At 44.3% G+C, this 20514-nt stretch overlaps 1 long non-coding RNA gene across 1 annotated transcript in view; it reads right to left on the bottom strand.

The window, feature by feature from the left end:
- LOC121470760 (uncharacterized) overlaps positions 1 to 20514 on the bottom strand; it is an 89457-nt gene that overhangs the window by 19003 nt on the left and 49940 nt on the right. The window contains exons 4-5 of the long non-coding RNA XR_005981964.2: positions 15129 to 15204; positions 5897 to 5960 (exon numbers count right to left, since the gene is read on the bottom strand). This is a non-coding gene — a long non-coding RNA (uncharacterized lncRNA). The remainder of the gene's footprint in view (positions 1 to 5896; positions 5961 to 15128; positions 15205 to 20514) is intronic.

Consider the following 20514-nt stretch of genomic DNA (forward strand, 5'->3'; position numbering starts at 1 on the left):
TCATTGAAGCTGCCCTGCTTCTTGCCCAGTAGAAGAGTGTCACAGGAAGATCCTGGGGTGGGAGTGCAATACTCTACCCTCAAGCAATCTCTTTTGCATGGTATCACTTGCAGGAGTGACATTTGCAACAGCACTCAAACACAAGCCCAACTCTGCATTCCTGTTAGAAACGTTCAGTCTGTGCAGCAACATTAAAATCTCCACGTGCCCAGGCTCTGCTAACACCACAGCACAGATCCTGCACACTGATAAACCTGCACCATTTCCAGATGCAAAATGTGCATCCATGCATGGGAGCTCTGGGCAAGATGCACTTAAGCCACTGGACTCAAACCTGCAGTTCAAGCCCAGCCTATCACCGAGGATTGAGAGCAGGGGTCTGGCTAATGAACACCAGCCTGATGGACACCTTTTGATCCTCCACATTCACAGCTTTCCCATTCCTTCCCCATCCTGCTGATACTGATCAATTTTGCTCACCAGGCACACCCACCCTTCCCTCACCTGCTCCAGCTCATTTCTCCTGTTTCCCTTCAGTGACAGTGCAGACAATGCCTCCTTTATAGGTGCTCCCACATGCCTGGTGGAAAACCTATCGAGACTAGCACAGTTCTATCAATGATCTCCTTTTCATTACTCCTCCTGGCATGGGATTTGCCATTACCTCTCTAGCACAGGCAATATTTTCCATACATCTTGTCTCAGCCAGTTGTTTGCTCATTTGCAGCGGGGGGCTTCAGAAGAAACAAAGCTACAATTGATGGGAAACATAAGGCCAGGCTGCTGCCAAAAGGGGCTTTCCTCAGGGATATCATAGCCTTAGAAATAGTTACTACAGTCTCTTTCAACAGTGCATGTGCCCACCTGTTAAAAAAGCTTTGCCTTTGGACCTGACTTTCTGATGACCTTTGTTGGCCACCTGTTACTCAAACACTTTTTGAGTTCACATCCTTCCAAAGCAATCAGTGTTGGTAAATAACTCCCTCTTACTCCACTGAAGCCAGGGACTTACCCTAGAGTGTGCCAGAGGGCTGAGCAGGACAGAGCAGGACAACTCCTTAAATCTCAGGGCCTGATATGTGTTTCTGGCCTGCAGAGTGATGTTAGTGTGATTTCAAGTAAAATCTGCCAGAGACTCATCTGCAGACCTGTTCCAAGGAGATTTAAGTAGATGTCTGCTCTCCTAACTTCTGTCAGAAGGGGCACAAAATAACCAATTACACTCATTTCCCAGGTACCTCAAAATACGAAAGGACGTTTAAAATCTACAAATCTAACCAAGTTCTTGGGTTTTGCTCTGGTACAGAGATTCAGAAACACCCTCTCTTGTTCATGATATATTGATCTGGCAAACATGGCCACTGCCCTAGAGCTGGGTGTGTTCCATGGACATAAAACTTGCATGGGGCTGAATCTTTCAGTTTTCAATAAGTCAAATGTCACAATGAGAGTTGCAGTAGTAAAGTTGCTGATGTAACCAGCCTTCTGCAAAATACTTTAGACTAGAAGATTTCTGCTATTATTAGAGCCACAATACTTTCCCTTTTCAGTCACAAAGGGGCAAGTAGGATGCTTTGCTCTAAAGTGTATCTGGTGGAAACTTGGAGCTGTGAAAACTGAGCAAGACACACAGGACAAACTAAGGAGATCTGATCTGAATTTGCAAAACAAACCCAGCTGGCAGAGGGAAGATGTGGATTAGAGCAAAGAGTGAGAGTTCAGCTGGGGAACAGACCACAGCCATCCTGGAGGAAGAAAGAACTTTTCCAGCCCCCCCTTCCCAACACTTTCACTGCGAAACCTCACAGATTTTGACCTAGAACTGCCCTCTTCCTCCTCCACTCCAGCATGGACTGGCTGTCTGGAACATTATCTCAGATCCCACTGGGTTCTCTCTGCCTGCACCTCCCAGGCTCTGGTAACAGATACCTCTGAATCAGAAGATGAAACAACCACGCTGTGGTTATTTTTCACAATATTTAGTTTCTTCCCTTTTGTTCACCTTTAGGAGCCAGCAGTGGCTCCTGGAAACAAATCACCCAGCCTGGGTGGAGCCCTTACTAGGGAAAGAACAAGGTCACTGCTGGACTCTCATTAGTAGAACAATATTGGTACCTCAGTCACGCTGGTAAACCCACACACAATCAAGAGCTGCTTGGCAAGATTCACATTCCACAAACACAGGGTGAGTCCTTGTACCCTCCAAAACAGGTGGAAGGGTGCTGCAGTCAAGCCCTTTGTATTTAAAGTGGACCTTCCTCAGAAACGTGGACCTTTTTGTTGTCAGGAGACTGGCAGGGTCTCATCTACATGCCTACAGCCCCAGAATATCTTTCCATGAGCACTTCCAGCATGCAAGCCACAGAAAGAACACGTTCATCCTTGGAACTCCACTGTGGCAGGAGATTGTCCCAAGGAGGATGTCCAGGCTTGGCTCACAGCACTGTCCAACCCTGAGCACAGTTTGTTTCCCTTGCAGGAGAAGGTAGGCAGTGAGGGGCCAGGTCCTCTCTCCAGTTCAACTTTCAGAGCATCCACACAATTCAGTGTTGCCTGAACCAAATTCCAGCCTTGTAGGAGGAATGGGATCCCTATGGGATTTGTCCAGGCACTTTGGAGCAATTCAGAAGGTGACCACCACGAGCAAGAAAATACCTGTAAAAGCCATGAGCAGAAAAATGGGCTTTTGTGTGTCTGGGTGCGTGCAGTAGGTTCACACTGATAATGCTGTCTGGATTTGCAACTGTCTAGACAATGGGAAAATCAGCATCATGAAACTGGATAGTTTTGCGAAATGCCCAGCCAAATATCTGGGAAATATTTTTGTAATGGTTCTCCTCAGAGGGAGATATGAGCCTGTCCATTAGAGATGCAGCTCTTTTGTCTTGCATTCTGGTGAGGGATGAGGAGTTTTACTGAGAGCCTCATCTGCCATGGTTTCCAGCCAGACACCAGTGCTACTGCGGAGGAAAACAAGCCCACAGCACAACCATGGCAAATGAGCTCTCTGTAGGCTGGAGCTGCTGCTTTTCTGGCATGGAAAGGGAATTTCATCCTAAGAGCTAGAGGCTAGGACTGTATGAACAGTGGTTTACCTCTGGAGACAAACAGCTAGAAGCCAGTGTCTCCCCAGCCTGTTTTACAGCCTGCAGTTAAGTCCAAAGGATTTCTAGGCTGCAGGGTAAGAGCTCCCAGACAGCAAACAAAACTCATTCTGAGCCTCTTGCCTGGAGCCCCAGGAGCACAGGGCTTAGAGATGCACACGGATCTCTCCTTCTTTCACCCTGGACAAGATGCAGCAGCCAGAATTGTGCTCACAGCTGAGTTGGGAAGTGCTTTGTCTCCATGGCCACTTTTGCACAAAGCTGTAAGACCCAGTACAGTGAGACACCTGATGCACAGCAGCACCATAAGAGACAACCTGGATGCAGAAGGCAGGCCAGAAGAGCGGGTAAATACAACCTAGTGCCCAGCTGGTTTGCAGTACTTAAGATGAGCTTAGTGGTCTCAAAGTGTTGTACTTTGATTAGCCCTATATGCTCAGGATTTTAAAGAGGAAGGCAGTTCTGCACTCTTGAGATAGTGCAGAAACAGTTCAGAGAAATAAAAGCCGCTGTTCCCCCATTTCATGTCAGAGGAAGATACTACATACCCTTCATATCCTATTGAAAGAATTTCCTACCTATGACAAAGCAACAACACCATGAAGTTAACATTTTTGTGTTGCAGATTCTGTTGTTTCACTTTCCTGAACTATTTCCTTGCCCCCATCCATCACAGCCCTGACTGGATAATTCCACCCCCCCTCCAGTTTTTGTAGAAGTAATCTTTTGAGTTTTGTGAAGTTGATCTTGGCTCATGGCACACATCCCACATCTGTTTTCCTAGGCCTTACTGTTTGACTCAGAATGATTGCATTTTAACTTCATCCCCCCACTGCTACCGTCAAGTGTAAAACCCAAAGAAGCACTCCCACCACCCCCAGGGCCCACCTGACGTCTGGGGAGGCACATGTCCCCTCACCTCCTGGTACTGAATAGTGAGAGGTTACTGTAAGAATGCTGACTGCTTATTTATTATTCTTGAAGATGATACGGTGTGAACTGACAGCATAGGTTAAATACAATTATTCTGTATGAGCGGTTTTCAAAGCTCTCCTTTTGGTTCCTATCCAAGATCCTTAAAAGCACATCATTAAGGATAAGCATGCACACAGAGCAGTGGGATGGGACATGTTCTTTAACTTGTCATGTTAGTTTTGCTAGCTTTTGAAATGGAAAGAGAGAGAATCTGCCCATCCCTGTTCTTGGGCAAACTGCCACACACTTCCAGGAGACTTTGGACCAAAGACCTCACTGCTGCATGTCCAAGGTGACTTGGCACAACCATCCCCAGGTATTACAAAACACAAAATTTCAGGCGCAAAATACTTGCTGAAAAGCTTGGTCTCTCAAGATTCAGACTTTCCCAAGTTGAAACTTTAAAAACTCCTCATTCTCTTTGAAACCATAAACTCTTGGCTTCTTAGCACCTCGCTGAATTTTAACAGGGGTGATGGGAAGAGAAAAATGCTGAGTTCAGTAAGGCAACATGTGCATTTGAGATAGGATATGGTCAGGCAAGAGCACATCTCTTGGGCATGTAGTCAGAAAACCTCTGTTGATTAATGACCTTCAGTTAAATTTGGTTAGATGTGTCTTGGCTGGATTTGCTGCCTACCATTCTGCATCTGGTAACAGAGTTAATAAATACTTATTTCAGCATTGTCCTTCCTGTGGTATTTTGCTCAGTCCAATTCTGCTACTAGGCAGAACTCAGAAATACAGAAATCTGCCAGTTAAGAGGGGAGGGGTTTACACCAAGAGCAAAACAGTAAATCCAACAGGAAACATGAAGGCCATGGCTTAACAGCAGCTCCACGCCAGAGCAACCCCTTTTTCCAACTCTGAGCAGAGTTCTGACCATCTCAGCTTGGTTAATCCAAGAGCAGGGTAGCTACAGAGCTGAGAGGGTGACACACCAAAAAAAAAAAAAAACAAAAAAAAACCAAAACCAAAAAAAGGAATTGAGGAGATATTTTCGATGCTGCTAGATGGTCAACCAAATTTCTAGGTGATCCCTGCAATGCATGACAACCATTTTTGAATACCAGAAGCAGATACACAGAAGGAATTAATATGATCCAAACAACTATAGAAAAGGTTTAACCTCCTAACCCTGTGCTGGAATTAGGGCACACAAGTGCCCTACAAACACTGAGCACAGAACAACATCACAGGCTGAAAGCTGCAGTGATAGAAATGTGCTGGCATAGCAGACCCAGTCCTGCTCTGCACTAGCCCAGAGGTTGCCAGCACAGTTTCTCTCCACCACTGTACAGTGTATCCCTCCACATGCTGAGGTTGCAATAAATCCCAACTGTTCTCCACTGCAGGCATCACTCAAGTGCTGAGAACTTAAACAAGCCACACTCATTTATCCACTGTCTCACCCCTTTTTTTGCATCAGAGGAGGACATGACTAATGGATACATCAGTGCAGTAAGAGATCATCCAAAGCCACGTCCTCACACGTGTGACATCAGGGCACAACCCTTCCCCTTTAACAGGAGTCATAAGGGCCGGTGTGTTTTGGAGCAAGGGGAATGTGGCTGAGATTCTTCCTTTGCTGACACACCACAGTGCTAAGCTGCTGTGGCAGGCACCAGAAGGAACAAATGTAAAGTCAAAGGCATTACAATCAAGGAAGGGCTGGAAAAACCCAAACTGAGATGTCATAAAAACTATAAGCCAGAATTCACTACCCTTGTAACCAAAAAGAAACTACTGATATGCCAGTTTTCACCATAAATGGCTGTAGTTGAGGGTCTGAGTTTATAAAACATTGAATGACTTACCATATGCTGCACTGGATGGTTTTGGTCGGAAGTCCACAAAGGATCTGTTAGACAGCAATTTCTCCTGTTGAGACAAAAACTCAGAGGTAAATCCTGCCTTGCCAAGCCCAGAAGATAAGCACAAAGACACATTGTTTTAAATCACAGAAGAGCAGAGTGTGCTGGAACAAAGCACATACAGACTCTTGGGGTGTTTAGACTACAGCCTGTCTGCCTTTTTCCAAGTTGGGTTGAATGAAAAAGCAGTTTACAGCGAGTTCAGGATTACTGCAGTCATGCCAAGCTCCAGCTGCACAGAGCATTGTTTAATCTGGGACAGCAGCTCATGTACAGGTAAAGCTTCCAGGTGTTTACAAGGCAGTGTGGGAGGGAGGAGCTGGCTCTCAACAACTGGCTCCCATCCTGTTTTCCCCCATCTCCTCTGTGGATGCCCAAGCCCCTTGCAAATGGGTCCCACTGCATTTTCTGCCTTTATCCAGTATAGCTTTATCCCTGAAGATGTGGTGGGGATGGGCACGGTCAGCAGGAGATATGCCAGATTTTCCTTTCTCTGCCAGGGATTTGTTTAGTTCCCATGCCCTGAGCACCTTATTCACCACAGAAGTAGGTCTAATATCCAGGTTTTAAACTTGGAATTCCCTGGACTAGAACTGATTGGTGGAGGTATGTAAGAAGTACAGAAAAGCAGCTTAGACACTACAGATTCTCCATGCTGATGGCCAGACAGAGGAATCCTGTTGACCACTGTGGGATGGGTGGGCTGCCTTTGTCACAGAGGACTCCAAAGCAGGTCCAGTTTGAAGAAGGGGAGATCCAAGGTTGGCCATGAAGCTGGGAAAATGGATTATGGCACAAACTTTCTCACTGTGCACAGTGATGGAGGTGAACAGAGACTCTCAGGAATTGGGATGAACTCTCTTTTCCCAAGGATTTTGATCACTCTGGGACATACCCTCAGGATTATTTGCCACGCTTATTAAAACAAACATGGAGAAGCCCCTTGAGGCAAACCCCACAACTTCCCAGCTCCTGAAGATCTCAACTCAGCAGTTAAAAGGCAGGAGGGGAGCAAACAGCAGCTTTGTGTGACATGGAGGGCTGAGGAAATTTGAAAGACAAATGATTCAAAATAAGAAGCAGTGCAAAAACAGATTAGGAAACTACTGTGCCGTGACTATTAATGATGCGATAGAAAATATCAATCACTCCCTGGCCTCTGAAGCTTGCTGTGAGAGAAGAATTAGGAGATTTTATGTTCCAAGTACCAGGAAACCACAGGGCCCTGGTGCCTAGTTTTCAAAGGAACACTGAATCACAGGGAGGAAAGCATAGTGCTGCAAAGAGCCAAGGGCAGAGTTTAAAAATAGCAGCTTTCAGTTTTGCTGCTTTTTTCTTCTTCTTAAGTGCCTGGATATAGGATCATGTCAGAGGGTGGATAAAGAGAGCAGACCAGCCCCTGTGGAGAGAGAAGTGTTCCTGAATGAAGTACTGCCAGGCAGGGGCTGTGGGCTGCTCATTTTGCACTCCAGCTCTCCCCCTCAAAGGAACCAGTCTCTCCTGATCCTCCTGTCTGCCCAGCACAAGAGAAAGGCACTGGGGGAGTGGGAACTGGGGAGCTTTTCAAGCCCATCAATGTGTGCAGAAGCTGGTGCAAATGAACAAAGCCAGGGGGTGAATGTGTGATCCAGCCAGATCCATCCCCTTCTGGACACATGCAGGGCCAATTTCCCATGGCATTAAGGACACTTTTGAAATGCTGTGCAAGGAATGGAATGGGATTTACTGAGATGTTTGTACTGATGCTCTGGGTCTGAGGGCAGGGAGAAACCATTTCTGGCTGCTGTACACTGGCAAATGCGCTAAACCAAGAGAAAGGATATCTGACTGCTGACCCTGCTCAAATTTCTCCATCCCTCAGACTGTGCACCTCTTAAACGACCACTAGGCCAAACTCAGAGCGCCTACCAAAGCAACCACATGGAGAAGCTGAGTGTTGGTACTTTAGACAGGCAGAGAACACAGATAAGTATCTCCTGAAAGGGACAATAAAGTTTTAAATCATGCAGTGGGGTTACAGTGATGTTTTGAGGCAGAAATGGGCAGGGACTGCAGAAAGAAATAAAATCTCATCCAAACAGATTGAAAACCAGATATGTCTTTAGGTAGCTGATCTTAGAAGACAAAGGTCTCTGCTTGCAGAGAGGCAGGATGCCCCTGTGGGCCTTTGCTTTGTCTGTGAAAAGAGAAGAAAGGCACAGCTGATGCTCTGGATAAGGCTGTCTGCATCTGCCTCTCCAGGGAAGTCTGCTGTGTCTTATGACTCACTGCTCAGAGGATGCTCTCAAATCTATAGAGGAATAATTCGTGTAATAAGGGCAGCAAGTGCAGGCAGCCACATAAAATCCCTTTTCCCAATTAAGCAAGCAGAAACACAAACCCTTTCCCCCAGCCTTCTCAGGGACAAAACAAGTAAGTTTTTTACTGCAATAAACTATGACTGAAGTGGAAGGTAGGGGAAGAGAAATACTGGCTCTGTCACTTGTTTAATGGGAGTACACAAATAATTTAAACTGCTACCAGCACATTGCAAGTTCAGTTTCTCCTGTCACCAGCAAGGACTTCCAGGCTGTAGTGTGGACAGCAACCAACATTCACAAAAAATTGAGTACAGTTTGAAAGCAAAAAAACCTTGCATGGATAATTATGCTGACCAAGTCCTACAGGAACATTTTAACTTTACAAATATGCAGAAAAATCCCAAACATCTGGAATCCAAAGTATTTCCTTGTAAAGGAGTTTCCAAGGGAATGTCATCTGTTCTTGCTGATATTTGAGATGGGCTGCTGACACAACCAACTGGACTCCAGTGCCCTGCATGTCACAGAGCTCTTAATTCCTGTGGCTCATAGAAGAACCCAGTAGTGCCACAGGCCAGTGTGGTTGCCATGTCACATGCACAGGTTCTTAAGCCAACAACCTCCTACTTTCACGGAGATAAGGAACCCCAGATGTCCTAGAGATGCTGCAAGAGACACCCAAAGTTACTTGCTCTTGCTGCCCTTCGAAAGAACCAAGCCAGGGATGTATTGAAGCAGACCTGAAAGCTTTTATAATGTGGGGAAATCTTTAAGGCACAAACTCAGATCCAGTTCATCCACTGCTTCCCTCAGCCTTGCAGGTACAAAAAGCTCCTTCAGCCCAGCTGGCCTGGGATTTTCCCTTGCTCAGCTTCCAGTGGAGATCAGTCTGGCTGCTGACAAAAGCAGTGTAGAAATGCCCTATGATGCAGCCCTAATGGTAGAAGAGCCCTCACCAAATAGCCACTCCAGGGACTTTCTTGTAGTTTCTGCACCTATAAAAGACTGACTGGGATGTGGCAAAATTGTCATCCCAATACAGAGAGGCCATTCAGAACAGAAGCAGGACTCCATACAATATTCCCCTCTTTTAAATGTAGATATTGCAGCAGATTAGAAAAACAGGTGGCTTTTCCTCTGAGAATATATACCAGGGAGCATTCTAAGAAGCAGGGCCAAGATGAATTAACCTGATCAGCTACAGTAAACTTACTGTAAAGTACAGGAAACACGAACCATTGCATTTTCTCATTTGTGGCTTGGATGAAAAATTTGCCATTGAGTTTCTTTTGGAGGGCAGTAGGAGAGGGCTGAAAGCAAGACACTGCTGCATCTTCATCTACCATTGCACCCTACCAGCACAGATCCCTGGACTTCCTTGTACTTTTTAGCCCTCAGCAGTTGTGAAGCACCAACAAATACACATACTCAAGCCTGGGGAGTTTTCTGTTTTTCATCTGGAAGATTTCAAAAGGTTTCCCACGGGCCAAAAAGAAAATGCATTTAGATGTTTCCTAGACAAAACCTTGTTTCCATTCTGCAGGAAGAGCTGACACTTTAAAACACAACCAACCACAGACATTGAGAAATGGTGCAAGACATCCTTTGAGTTTGTTCTTGCCAATGCTTTGACCTCACCACAGAGACCAGACAGAGCTTGCTGAAAAGTTCTCAATACTTGGAAAAATAGTGGCAGCACTCTACCATCTCTCATCCAAAGCAATGCATGAACACATTGTACTTCTGCAACAATTCTGGCCCTTGGCTGCATTTTGGGCTATAAACACAGACAGCAATGGAGGGGGCACATGAGAAGATACAGCACCAAAACCCAGAGTCTCTGGCGCAAGTAGAAATGTAAGAAATTTCCAAGTGTTATATCCCATTATGGAGAGGGTGTGGCTGTGGACATGCACTTTGTTATCATTAAAAAAAAAGAAAAAAAAAAAAAAAGAAAAAAAAAAAAAAAAAAAAAAAAAAGAAGCCAGCAGCATCTCCTGATACTTCCAGTGCAAGCATTTGTGGTAACCCAATAATCTGTAAGCAATTAGGGCACGGTCTTGTATGTTTAGAAATCCTTAAGCAGAGAGGAAAAAGGTCTTCCACAGAAGTGGCATTTAGGCATTTATATCTTCCTTGCAATTTCTCTGTGTATTTGCATTAGAACCAAGGGCTAATCTGAAGTAGCCCAAGTGTTCCAATCAGGGATCCTCCATAAAAAATTCTACTGTAGTTACAGATTTTTCTAAGAGTTCAGGCTGGATCAGACTCCTGGTACCGAACTGCCAGCTCTCTGGCACCTTCTGTGACAAATATGAGAAAATATGGAAGAACTAAACATCTCAAATATCCTTTCTCTGCATAGAGACCCTTACGTAAGACATTTAAAATACCTTTATCAAAGAACAGAGCTCCAGTGCAACCTTGTTAAGAATAAATTTGCATTGAGAGCAAAGACATGGATGTCCAGCAGTGAAAGTCAGTTCAGGCATGTTTTGACACAGGAGAATTATCACATCACAGCCTGGTCCCAGAATAACCAGCAGCAAAATCATTTTTGTGATAGGCCCAGTGGTTTGGATCAAGTAATGCCAGCAGATACTTGACCTGGCTGTCTTGCCAGCTCCCAGGTTCATGCTTTCCTCCTTTGTTCATTAGATATTTGAAGCAACAATATCTAATTCCTTGCCCATTTTCAAGGAAAAAAAATCCCCTTGGGAAGCTTTCTCTATTCTCTTTGCAGTTACACTTCCAGCTGGTTTTTGCCTGTGCATTGCTAGTTCTGTGCAAATCCAGGTCAACTCAGAAAACAAACCCCTGGCATTTAAAAAACTCTGATTTTAAATGGAATTTTGAACATTTCCAAAGAAATTCTTGTGATTGGCCATGGAGATCCTACCAATCATCCTGTTTCTAGCTCTGGATTGGATGAGAAGCTGAAGCATATATTTGCCAGGTGATATAAACTGTGTTTTCCACATATTATGCATTCAGATTAGTTCTCTGCTAACAACAACTCAGCAGCAGTAAAACTGGCTATAAAAATCCATCATCAGGTATTCTGGAAGCCAAATCTCTGAGGTCTTAAAATGACTGCCTATTGCCCAGGCCTACAGAGCAAAACCAAATTACTGCAAGGAGCTCACTTCATTATCCCTGTACTGGATGAGCTGGAGCAGCATTAAGGTCCCAGTGTCAGGCATTGAAAAGCAGCCCCTGCCCTTGGGAGTTTGAGATCTAAACCAGACAAAGCAGAGAATAGTCCTGAATTGCCTTTTCCTATGCTGGAATATTTCAGATGAATAAAGCTGCAGGTTTTGGCAGGCAGTATCCAGCTCCAAATAATTTGCTTTGTATCCAGACTGCTTAAAAGATACCAGGGTGAATTCTTCCCATTGATTTTATTTTGGGAAGAGTCCCAGGTCTTTGATTTAACTCCATTTTTTGATTGCACATTATAACTCTGCCAAACAAATATCCATCCAAAGGAGCAGCACTACCTCTAGCAGGATCCTTTGGGACCTACACGAATGTCAGTGGAGCTCAGGCACCTTTTGTTCTTGTTTCTCCTCCAGGACCACGTGGCCACCATGATCCAAATGGGAAACAACACTTTGTGTGCTCTCGGGAGCAAGGCTGGGGTACCACAATTTTGACATGACATCAACACAGCCCATGCCTGCACTCCTGACAGGGAGTTTTGAGTTCCCATTTCCCCCAGGAACTCAAAACAGTTCCTCATGTCTCATTTCTGCCTCAGTTTTACTGAGGAATTTTCCTGCTGCACTGCAGCTGGAACAATATTTTAAGCAAATAGTGATGACTGGAGAGGCAAGTTAAGGGAAAGCATCTAGTAGCTGGAAATCAGGTCCATTACACTGTATTAAATATTAAGCTCAGTGTTGTAAGCCAGACAATTGCATACTGAATTAATAATGTTATTTATTCCATTTAGTGGATTATGGAGGACACTTAATCATCGTGGCATTTTAAATCAGAGCTGGCATCAACAGCTCAGCTCTAAGAGTATTATATGGAGACACAGAGATGGATTGAGTGGCTGGAGGTGAAGAGAGTGCTAATGTGTGAAATACAGCAGGTTTGGTAATAATAAAGTTATATAGCCTTGATTGTTCATTTGGATACTAATGCTCCAGCAACACCTAAAAAAGAATAAGTAAGTCCCCACAGATAAGCTAGACCTGGAGCTTCTACAATATCTGAAGGAACTTATTTTCTTTTTGTAAGAGAGTTACAAATTTTCAAGCAAAACCCAAAAGTATCTGCTCAGTCAAAAACACGAAAATGTAATGGGAAATTCTGAAGCTTTTTTTTTTCCTGGCAAAGTTTATATAAAATAGTAAAAATATCTGATGATGTAAAAAATATATTGATACAGCTGTCTGAAAGCTGCTTTAATTTTTTTTTTAAACCCAGAACGGTAAATTATTTTTTCCAGACATCGACAATGAAAATCAAAGAAATTTTTGCAGGAAGTTTCAGCAGTAAGAATCCTACCTTTTGAAATATAGGGATTAAAATATTTAAATATTAAATATTTAAATATAGGGATTAAATATTCAAGGTATCTCTCCCTCTCATTCATTCTTTCATTTTTTACTTCCTAATTTTGGGCTCTCTGATTGCCATCTTTTTTAGCCATATGAAGAAATGGCTCCCCAGGCACCATGCAAGAATCCACATTTTTCCCAATCACTCAGCAGGAACACCCTATCACTCCTTAGGCACATTTCTCAACCTTAATCACCTCCAATCGCTATGGGTTCTGAAATTCAGTCCACTGGAGAAAGAAATAACTGCTCTGCCATTTCCTGCAGCTCTGATTTTCGTGCCTTTCATGGAACAATTTCATTGACTTCACGGGAGCCTATCTGGATTTTACACCTGTACAAAAATGAGGCAAGAAACCCTGACCTTGGTGTGGAATATCAGGTTCATAAATGCGTTCTGTATCTCCAAGAATCTCCCATTTGCAAAGGTGAACAGCTGTTGCTATAAATCAGACAGTCTGAACCAGCATGAGAACTTCATCCAGATGATCCGTTTAAAATATACAAAGGCAACGTTTTGGAAATAAAAATATACCCTCATGTCCTCAGGGACACCTTCTGTTAGAGAAAAAAATCCCATAATTCAAGGCTAAAATTAGTTCACTTTAATGCTGTTTCAGGAGAGCCACGATACTCAAGAGTAACATTGCCTTCCAAAGGCCTGCTGGATGACTTAAGGGATTCCAAACATCTGGTAATTTGGTAAATACTGCATTGGAGACATCTAACATCTTTTTCACCTTCTCTGTGGGTGTAACGCTTTGCTGTTAGCTGGAATGGCTCTATCTGGTTCAGTTCCCATCAACCATTTTGTGTTTCAGTAGGAAACACTTGCTAAAGTGTGGAAACAGCTGGCAGAGTTGGCTGTGTATGAACAAAACACGCTCTTGTTTCTGACCACAGACTGGCCTCTAAGTTCCAGCTGTGATTGCCAAGGGCTCTTCTTGGCTTTTTGGATAAGACCAGGTCACCCAAGATGTACAAGCTGGCTGTGTTAAGGGTTGCTTCTTGGAGCATAACACTGTCAGCAGGGATAAAGCTTTGTGTAAGTAGAGGGGAGCAGGGTGAGCAGCCCCATTTTATTAGCTGGGGAACAGAAGCACAGAAGATTAAATTATTGGCCTCTGGACATTTACAGTGAAAGAAAGACTCATGTCTCTTCTTCTGACAGAAATACTGACATGCAAGTTTTTACACAGCACTCAGCAAGCAGGACAGGCTGCTGGGGACAGTGTTCATGCAGGTACCTGCTCTCCAGATCCCTTTGGCACCCAGCTTCCCTGGGACACCAGGAACTCACCTCATCTCTTGCTCATTAGTAACTCCTGATTGCACAGCACACATCTCCTGCTCTCACACACACCAAGAGCATGAAATACAGCTAAAGGGCCAAGATGGTTGCACTGACCACTGAGTGATCACCTGTTCCCAAAGCAGCAGTTTCCTCTGCCTTCACCAGGGCCCTGCTTAGTCCTGAATGGAAAGGCTAAATCATGTATCACTGTTCTGATGGCCTTTGTCATTTGTCTTTCTCAGGGCTCTCGAGAGTTAGGCATAACAAGAACACGAGGAAACCAGTGAAACACAGACAGAGCTCTACCCTGAACCCCCAGACCATCACACAGAGTAACAACTCAGCTCTTTCACTCAATTCCTTATGCTCTTCTGAGACCATGAAAAGGAACTTTATGATATGCTGGAAGGGATGAAGTATTAGCTATCAAAAACTAGACTGAAGTAACTGAGAGCCTGCATTATTTTCTCTTTGATGTATACTTATGTAAATTCCAATAAATATGCTTAAATGTAACCTGTCTTCAATTCTAGCAGAGCTTATTAAATCTATTTATGCGAGACAAGCTAGGCTCCATGGAATGCCAGGAACTCCCCTGACATTTGCCTTCCTACTTAATGTGATATTCTATGATTACACATACCAGAGCCTTTCATTCAGGCATTTTAATTTACAAATACTTTTTACATTTCTTAACGCCCCTGTGGACAGGCATTAAGAGTCCACTTTCTTCAGGAGCAATCAATCGAGGTGCAGCAGGGCAGCCTGTTTAGCTCCAGATCACGCACTGAAATACTAGCAGAGTTTGGAAAACTCCTTCCATGTCACTCAGAAACACAATTTCCATTAAGAGCAGACACATGCTCTTAATGCTGGGCCAAACACGCCAAGCAGAGATGCAGAGGGAAAGCTTGGTAGCAGGCAGGCCATAGGGAGGACACAAAAATTAAGGTCCCCAAAGCAGCCACAGTGAGGACAGTGACCACCCCTCCTCTGCCAAGGTCACTCACCAAATAAGTGCTGCTCTCCATGGTGTAAATCTGTCAGATATTTCCTCCATTTCTCTGTCCAGAGCCAAGTTACCTGCTAAAGGAGAAGAAGGTATTACTAAATGTCATAATCTCAGTCTTCCTACAGCAACCTGCATACTTCAATGCCTGCATACTTCTATAAAGTCCTGACTCCTCAGAGGACTGGCAATCCATTGTTTAGACTTATCTTTTCTGGTTAGCTCTATTATTTCTGGAGCTTTTAATGTCCTTTAACAATGACTTGTTTCTCTGACAGTCCCCAAGTTGAGGTCTGGATAATTTGTCTTCAGGGCTGGCAGAGCTGAGAGAAGCCTGCCCAGCCTGGTAAGTACCAAGGAGCACAGGTTCCAGTGGGACTCCCACCAGAGCCAGCCACAGCACATGAACTCCTCTCCTACTGGGCCTCCAGGTAGCCTCCATCACCCCCTAAACACTCAGCATCAATTCAGCTACTAATGGCAGTCCTTAAAAACAATACCTAAGAAGAGCCTCCTCTTCACACTCATTTTCAAACAAAGAGCACACAGCCAAGTACCTTCCACGCAGGAGCTCAGCTCCCAAGGACACTTTTGCCTCACACCTGCAGGACATGAGCCCTTGGTGGAGCATGGCTGCCTCTGGCAGGAGGTGACACTTTCTCATGGCACAAACTAGAAGCATACTGCACATCCAAATCAAGCTGTATTTGTATTTCTTCATGTTCTCCTTGTATGTGGAGTGTAATCACACACACGAGGAAGCTCCTGCCTTACCTGGGTTAGGTGAGCACCTCCAGCTTTGCACTAGAATTACCCAGGAGAGGTGAGTCAAGAGGCCCCTCCTAAGAGGTCAAATTCAGGTAAATGAGCCCCATCTGTGCTGCTTTAGGGCAACAGAGCACCAAGGGTCCCCAGGTGTTAGAACAAACCACCTAGTTTGCCTTTGCTTGGGCTTTATAGTGAGAGGGTGACCTGGCTGCAGAAAGAAGATAAAACCCAAAGTGCAATTTGCATTTGTAGGGAGAGATTTGGGCTGTGACAGGGAGAGCTGGGGGATAAACAGACCTGGGGATAGCTCTGCATGAATCTTGCACCAGCATTTTTGTTTGCAGGCCTGTTCATTGCAATGTTTTAGTAGGATAAACCCAAAACTACCATCCCTCCATGTAAATAAAGGGATTTGTCATAAAGCTAACAGATCCTGCTCTGAAGTAGTTCCCCAGAATATGATGTGACAATGAGGTGCCTAAGAAAATAACTTTCCCACTGCCTGGGAAAAACTATTCCTAGGATGGTAACTTTGCAGCTGTGATCAATATGGGCTTCCAGAGAGAGCAGGGGCCTGAAAGACTCTGTGTATGGTCTGCACAAGGAGAACAAAGGCAACAAATAAAACTGAGGTATTTGTAAAAGGCCTGTGTCTTATCCCCAATTATCAGCTTAAAGGTAAGTTCTTGGAATGGTTACAGCCAGCCAGTTGCTCTGTGGGAATCTCACACACATCTGGCAGACAAGGAGCTGTAAACTGATGCGTGCAGCCTGTGCCCACCCAGGAGATCATCCTGAGAGGTCCACGGTGCAGCCCCACAAACTCTTCAGGTGCTATTCTCTGGCTGCCCCAGTGCTGCAGAAGGTGACTGACATTTTTTGTTCCAATGTTTTTACAGTTTACAGTGCCCAAAAGGTTGAAGCAGAGAAACATGAGCCTGTGGCCTCCAAAACCCTGGGGCTCCACCAGAGTTTTGCAGTTCATTTACACTGAGTCAGGATTTGCTGCCAGGTTTGAACCCCCACTGCCTCCCTCTGCTACCCTTCTGGACACACAGATTTCTCCTACAATTTCCCCCATCCTTTCCCATGGGCTTGTGAGAACAAAGAAGCTCATGTTTGACAATTACTCCATGCAGAATCATTAGGCATGATCATAACGGTGATGGAAACCATTTACCTCATGGGTCAGTCCCACTTTCCTGGCCCAGCCTGCCACCTCCCTCTCTTGCTGACTGTGGCAGGTTGGGCAGAAAGCATCTGACAGTTTTTAAGAGCTGTATTCTCACAAAACCAAAGTTATGATGGACAGAGAGCAAGCACGCTCATTTCATGAAGAAATACACTGACAGCTCTTCCCCCCCTTGTGTCACTTCACGCACTCCAGGGCAATTGCAACAGCACTGAACATGGATTCATCCATCCAGGGGAAAACAAGGCTTCCTTCAAAGCCTCTTTTATTTACCCCAGTCAGCTGTGTCGAGTGTATCGATTCAATCAGCTATTTCCTTAACCATAAAACCAGATGTGCGCCGTCACGGCCCATCTACAGGGACTGAATCCACGCCATTTAGAAATGCAGAATAAAAATAAAAAAATCCCAAGAAAGCTGAGATATGCTAATGTTTGGAGCTCTCAGTTTCCTAGGTAAATTGCTTTCTTTTGAGTAATATTTATTTTTGTTACCTCCAAAGAAATGCTGTTTTAGCCGCATTTCTTGGAAACAGTGTTGAGATCTAATGGGTTGTTACTGATGTGAATTCTCAGGGTGGAGAATAGAGGGAATGTAGTATTATCTTTGCTTCTGGGTATCAGCAACTTCTGCAAGCAGTGTGGTGCAGTGCATGCCATTCCTTGCTAAGGCAATTAATTACCTTGGTCCCTAATGAAAAGAACTGTTCAGCTTAAAAAAAAAAAAAAAAAAAAAAAGATCCTTTGGATTTAGTTTAGCTCTGGACATCTGGGTAGATGTGTGAATTAGGGAGGCCACATTGCTCAGTTTTCCTCTGTTTCTTCTCAGGCCATGTTCTGTTGTTTTTCTCTGTACTTCTCACAGACACTACAGCTGAGGCAGGTCACTGCAGCAGTTCCTCCTTGCAAAGAGTCACCCAGGAAATGTGGTTTGGCTTTGTTCTGCTTTGTCCACTGGGTACCAGGTCTCCAGGTCAACTATTTCCCAAGTGAGCCTAAGGAGTAGAGGAGTGTGAGGAGTTATCCACCTGCTGGGTCTTTCCTTCACCCCAAAGGATGCTGCAGGTGATGCAGGTGGGGTGCACACAGCCACATCCCACAGCCTGCAGATCCTGCCCTTGCTGGGGTGGGGACACAGGGTGAACAAACATCTGCACACGGGAGGCCATGGCCCAGCTGAGCCTGCAGCTACAGAGAGGAGCCTTTGTGCAGGAACGGGCTGGGATTTGCTGGCTGGAGGGTTCTTTCAGCAATGCAGCTGTAATATGCTACATGCCAGATTGTAGACATTCCTGGGGCAGCTTTCCAGAACGTGAATAAACTCAGGATCTATGTACAAACCCAGCACACAGTGTGGGCTCTGCGAGACCTGGAGGTAGCATGGCAGCCTGAAGGGATTTTTCAAGCCCAGATGTCCCCTGCAGTTCCAGGATCCACATGTGGTGATCAATTCTTGCTCTGTACTGGAGAAATTGTCTCAGAATGTCATACCTCCCCAATGCACAAAGACTTATTCTCATCACAGTGTCCCTTGGCTGCCTGTGCAACATAACACAGCTCTGAAACACCACAAATATGAGCAGGGGGTTAATGGGAACATGAGACAGGGCTGTGCTACTCAGGGAAGCCTGCAGAGGCTGCAGAGTGTCTGAGCTGGTCCATCCAGGTGTCCCAGTCACAAGGGTAGGAGTCACAAGTGATTCATTGCATAGGGAAGTGTTACTTTAGAAAATGAATGATTCAAATTGAGGAATTCCTGAATAGCATTCAGGCAAGCCATATCCTAATGCCTACCTAAACAGCATCTGTCCTGTGACATTTAGTATTGCCTGGGAAAAAAACAAAGGGGAAATATGGCAGCAGAGACAACAAACACTTAAGAAAGACAAAGTGTAAATGCATCTCCAACAGCTGAGTACTCTCAGTCCCTAGGGAAATGTGCCTACCCTGTAGATGTGGTTTCCTCTGGTGCAAGACCCCCTCAAAAGAGTCAGTGGGGTCTTTCTGTTCATACAATCATAATGCCTTTGTGTAATTGAGCACCACTAATTAAAACCAAAAGGAAGGGAATATTTTGCAAAAATGTCTTGCTATTTTTCCCCCCTTTAAGAGAGTTTTTTGACATCTGAAGAGTGGAGCTCTGTGTGGGCATGGGCACACACATAAATGAATCTAGAGATGGTTTGTGCCTCTGTCATAACTGTAATAGATGCAGAGAGAAATAAGTCAAGAGGAACAACAAACTCTGGAAAGTCAAACATTGGGTTTGAAAATAGGAGAATGTCACATGTACTGTTCTGCTCCTGACCCGTACCTTACACTGTAATGTTTTGTGTGTTGTTCTTTGGTTTCCCCAGAGAAGACAGAAACCAGACCTCAAAACATTCACAATGAATTTTCAAATCAATAACATGTGAGACTTTGTCTAAAAGGTAAAGTTGTTGTAAAAATCAATGTCAGAGAGAGCGCTTTGCCAATTCAATTATACTTGTTCCTCTCAAACTGACACACGAAAAAAAAAGAAAAAAAAAGAAAGAAAGAAAAAAAAAAAAGATGTGGATTTATTTCAAGCCCAATAAATATTCTTTGGACTAACATCCCAATTTTGCAAATATTCTCAGGGCTTCTTATGCCAGCTCCCCTCAAGGGGTCATAATTAACTCTAAATAGGGTTACCTTGTTTCAGAATCAGTCTAATGTCAAGCAGTGTTTCTGCTTGTGTCCACAATTTAAAAATAATGTTGTATCCATTAAAGAGCATGAAGGCTTCTCAGAAATGGGAACCATACGTCAAAATTTATACACAAATAAGTGTGATTAGACATGGCAGCTGTCGAGAAAATATTCAGCTATTTCACTGAGTTTTGGGCAAAATGTGAATGATTGTACCTATTCCAGTAAGTGCAGAACCAGAAAGGCTCCCACATTACCCTTTGCTTCTCAAGGCAAATTTCATTTTAAGATTGACCCCAAGGCAAAAGAAAACAGCAAGATAAAAGTATAAACAGCTGTGCCTTCTGCTGGCTTTACTGGAGACTTCAAGGAGTTTGAGAGTCACTCTCTTAAAGACATGCAGCACACAGCACCCAGCCAAACTGAATCCAGGCCACCCTGGGAAGGGCAAAATCCCAAGGCACAGAATGTCCAGGTGTCCAGGTAAAATGTTTGTCCAGTCCTTGTCAAGCCTCTCAATAATCTTCCCACAGCTGAAAGAAAATGACTGGGAAGTAAATGCCAACACCAGTAATTCAGGTGCAAACCCAAACTCTGAATCACCCTCTCTTCTCTCATATGAGAGAAATATCCTATAAATATACACCAAATACAAAATCTGTTACAGAAACACCCTGGAAATCTGTACTTGGTTATCTTGAAACTAAAACACGCCAGGAATTTGGGTAAGTTTTTTGCTTACAATCATTATTGGC

Source organism: Taeniopygia guttata, chromosome 15 (assembly GCF_048771995.1).
Source record: "Taeniopygia guttata chromosome 15, bTaeGut7.mat, whole genome shotgun sequence".
Classification (NCBI taxonomy): Eukaryota; Metazoa; Chordata; class Aves; order Passeriformes; family Estrildidae; genus Taeniopygia; species Taeniopygia guttata.